Source organism: Palaemon carinicauda, chromosome 6 (assembly GCF_036898095.1).
Source record: "Palaemon carinicauda isolate YSFRI2023 chromosome 6, ASM3689809v2, whole genome shotgun sequence".
NCBI lineage: Eukaryota > Metazoa > Arthropoda > Malacostraca > Decapoda > Palaemonidae > Palaemon > Palaemon carinicauda.
Genome location: NC_090730.1, coordinates 124,770,632 through 124,775,631, shown reverse-complemented (window position 1 = coordinate 124,775,631; position 5,000 = coordinate 124,770,632). Strand labels below are relative to the sequence as shown.

Sequence of the window (5,000 nt, the reverse complement as noted above, 5' to 3'; positions counted from 1 at the left end):
TAAGAGTAGAAAATTCACATGTTTTAACATTCTTTTCTATATTATTCTATCTACCCATGACAGCAATCTATTCCCAAGAAGTGTTTTAATTCTTTCATTCTACCTTGTTTTGAGTATTTTTCTCCTGTCTGGTCTTCAGTTGCTGATTCTCATCTTAATTTGTTGGACAGAAACTTACGGTCTATTAAATTTCTTATTCCTGATCTAGATATTAATCTTTGGCACCGTCGTTCAATTAATTCATTATACATGTTGCATAAGATTTTTCATAACTCTGACCATCCTTTACATTCAGATCTCCCTGGACAATTCTATCCTGTTCGTAATACTAGGCAGGCAGTTAATTCTAATAGCCAGGCCTTCTCCATCATGAGGCTTAGTACTACACAGTATTCTAGAAGTTTTATTCCAGCTGTTACCAAGTTGTAGAATGATCTTCCTAATCAGGTAGTTGAATCAGTAGAACCTCAAAAGTTCAAAGTTGGAGCAAATGTTTTTATGTTGACCAGACTGACATGAGTCTTTTTATAGTTTATATATGACATATATGTTTTTGACGTTGTTAGGTCATATATGACATATCTGTTTTGACGTTGTTACTGTTTTTAGAATGATTTATTGTTAATTTGTTCTCATCATTTATTTATTTCCTCTCCTCACTGGGCTATTTTCCTCTATTGGAGCCCTTTTGCTTATACCATCTGGCTTTTCCAACTAAGGTTGTAGCTTGGCTATAAATTATAATAATAATAATAAAAATAATAATAATATCCTGAAATACAAAATTTTATGTATTCTTAACACTGATTGATGTTGCCAAAAACCTGTACTGTACTCCATACGATATATACACTGATTATGGACATTTTAACTATGCATGACTATACTGTAAATTAATAAATCACTAGAGTAGGTAGGATGTCAAGGTAATCACAGGATACAGGTCGATGCAGAAGTCATGAAAAGATGAGTGTCTAGGGAATCTAAAGCCCAGATGTTTTAGAGGAATTGTTGAGCGAAAAAAATGAAACACGAAACGGTGAGTCTGTTGATATACATTTGTATAGTGTAAGAAGATGGAAAAGTTATTTTGAAAGGGTTGAGTTGCAAGCAGATAAGGCGAAAAGTTCGTGTAAAGTTATATCTAGATTTGACACTCAAAGGCGGAAGAACCGTTGGAAGGAAATGGCCATGGCATCCGGTCAATGGTGAACTGTGTGTAGGGTTCGACTCACTGTTGAAATTTTTCAATATTTACAAGAAGTTACCAGTGTTCTGAATGTTTCATGTACATTGTGATTCAGCCTAGATTTGGCAGTAGGATTAGTTTTATGGTCTTTTTAGTTTATATATACTCATATTTATACTTCCTATTCATATATATTTATATATAAAGCCTGTATACACATACACCCAACCACACACACACTCATATATATATATATATATATATATATATATATATATATATATATATATATATATATATGGCCTATATATACGTATAAATACACATATATATATGTATATATATATACATAAATATATATATATATATATATATATATTTATATATATATATATATATATATATATATATATATGTATGTATATACATATATATATGTATGTATATACATATATGTGTATATATATATATATATATATATATATATATATATATATATATATATACACGTTTGCATTAGTGTAACTGTGGTTGTTTATAAATTATACACACACACATATATATATATATATATATATATATATATATATATATATATATATATATATATATATATATATATATGTGTGTGTGTGTGTGTGTGTGTATATATCTAGAGAGACACACACAAATATATATATATATATATATATATATATATATATATATATATATATATATTTATATATATATATATATATATATATATATATATATATATATATATGCATTTCAGCTCAATAATATTATCTATTTTTAAAGTTAGCAATATATGTATACTGTTACGAACAGGTCGCTTCATCAACTGACCTCCCTTAAGTCGAATGAAATGAAATGGATTAAGGACTGATTGTCAAAGTTTGCTCAACAGCTGCTGCAGCAGATTGATGAACAAGTTTTTTGCTTATCAATTACTGACATCCATGTGCATATTAGTTCATTAAAAATAAATAATTTGTTATTTCTGATGACTCATCTCTGCATTGATATTTGTACAGAATTTAACATTGGGCAGAATGAAGAGAAATCACAACTTCACTTTTGTTGAAGGATAAATGCAAGTTTGATATAGAGTTCAATTATTACTTTTCAACAGTGATTGATTCTTTGGCAATGCCAGACTATAGACCGTTATTAATTGGACACATCATCCTCTATGCTTACGCTTATAGTGATTTCTGGTTTCATCATTTATTATTACTGCTGTTGGCCGGGGTTATTGTTTTTGGCTGTTTTTTGTGCTTGTGGGCTAGGTTCTAGGACTACACATAAATGTATTTGTGAATATCTGTGATAATTCCCTAATTGCGATGATTATATTCTATTGGAGAGATAGATTTGAATAATGGTGTATTGTGTCAAGAAATATTTTTAGTTATTCAGAAATTATACAATGATTAAACTTTACAATAAGTTCCTGATATTTACATATATTTTCTTAGGTTTAAGGTGCAAAAGCTCATAACTTATAAACGCAAAAGTTTCAAATACAAAGGTGGGCCTACATATCAATTTTCTGAAAAATAGTTTTACATTTTTTCCATATGATTTTATCAGCATATGTCTATTATCAAAAAGTCTTCTTTTTATAATTATAAATTCAATAATTTTCCTTTCATTGTCAACTAACCCTGAATTGTAACCGAACCAAACTCAAATAGGTGGATTACCCAGTCTTGGTGGAGCTTTTGGTCTCCGAACGTTCTTGTTTTCTTTTTTTCTCTAAAATTTATAAGCAACAACATCGAGAAAATATTACTGCTGGATCACTAGCCTTATTAGCCATGAAATGAAAGAATAATTAAACTCTTCATTAAAGACTTAATGTTATTGTGTCGTTCTTTCTGTCTCAGTTCACTTTGCGAGTCCGTGTCTTCGACGGCGCCAATCCTCCAGCCGAGACCAACGACAACGACCTCCAGCCCGTGTTCGAACAAGGCAACTACACCTTCAACGTCATCGAGAACACCGACTGCAATATCACCTTCGGAAAGGTAAACGTCAAGGGTTCTAATGATCTGCATATGAAAGGTTTCCACTATTCTAGTGTATTGTTTCCTTTCCTCTTCGTCACACTTCTTCAACGTTTTTCATTTTGATTTTTATTGAGCTCTCACCTCATGTTTTTTTTTTTTTTCTACACCCTTTTCTATTGATTTCTTTTGCGTTGTCTTATCGTTTTTATAAAAGCTTTAAAAGGATATATTTTTTTTTTTCTATTCTTCATTGCTCTGACCTCTTCGCTTCTCTTGTTAAAGGAGTTGTTTTCCTACAAAGTAGTTACTTAACTATTCTGGGGTAAATATTGCAAATGTACTGTGTAAATTAGACGAAGAAAAGAATAATGAAATGAGTTTATGTTTAACAAACAGAGGCCGTTTATTTGATCTAAACAGGAAGGAGACCTCGCCCTCGACGTCGCTAGCGTGTTGAAACTTGGCCTTATAAGGAAGTTTACTCTCACAAAAGCACTGTTTTTATAAGGATTAAACGTTACCCTGTTTGTTATTTTGATATGTAAATATAATTAAGTCGCATAAAGGGTAGAGATTGTTAATGAAGTTTATACAGGAATTTAATTATTTTTCTATCCATATCTCCAGACTTAGTTTTATATTTCTTTGTTCCTAATTTTACAATCGGCTTTTATTTATCTATTGAGGTTTAAGTATTTCGTTGCTCGTGTATCCGTTTTTCCTTTTTTATCAACCCTTATATCATGTCTTAGATTTTTCACGTACTTCACTATAGTATACTTAATATATTTGCTTTTTAGAGGGGTTACAAAAATATGAAAATCAAAATCCTTCTCACGGGTATTGTATTGTCGCTTCATAAAAGTATTTTGTAATTGGAGCTTATTTACCTTGTTTTATTCATTCATTTTGTACCATCCGTGTGTCACACAATTGTACATAATTCCTTTTGTATATATTATGCTTGTGTCTACGCTCTTCCCTCGCACTAAAACGAACATGAAAATTCATGTCTGCTGTTTTCCTCTGTAACATTGTCATTTCCTCGAACATGTATTTTCCTGTTGCCTTGAGGTTTTGTATATAAAGGAGAGTGTTCTTTAATATAGTACTCAGTTGATTGCATCCTGCCTTTGAGTCACAACCTTCTCCCTCCTTCGTCACATTGGTGACCCCGGAGTGACTCTCTCCTCCCGCCTCCCCCCCCCCACCTCTCACCGTTACTATGACGCCGTCAACGCATACCTTCTGCAGCAGTAGTCGCCGTCGCCAGCCGCCCGTATAGCAACGCCTTCTCAGCTCTCTCAACAACCGTTGGGGGACCAAAAGGCTTCGCTCACCCTCGGGAAAATGACCAGTATCACTCGCCTGCAACTTGCCGCAGACAGCCCTCCTCGTGAGGTGAACCTACTTCGTGCCCTTATGGACAGCCACTTCATGACCTCCAAAACCTCCATCAACGCCTCCACTCGTGAGGAAGAGGACACCAATTAAACTTCAACCGAAGCTGACGTGAATGCTGTAGGACATACACGTCTATGAATGCCGTAGGACATACACGCCTATGAACACCGTAGGCCTATGAATGCCGTAGGACACGCCTATGAATGCCGCAGGACACACACCTATGAATGCCGAAGGCCTATGAATGCCGTAGGACACACTCGCCTACCCCATGACGAGCTGGAGCGGCAACGCAGCCACCCATCATCCACCACTCGCTCGCACCCCAACCATCGACTTCTACAGCCACTCACTGCCGCTAATCGGCGCAGTTTTTACTACTACCTCTCCAG

At 33.9% G+C, this 5,000-nt stretch overlaps 1 pseudogene; it reads left to right on the top strand.

Annotated features, from left to right (window-relative positions):
• LOC137643219 (DE-cadherin-like) overlaps positions 1 to 5,000 on the top strand; it is a 201,020-nt pseudogene that overhangs the window by 113,605 nt on the left and 82,415 nt on the right.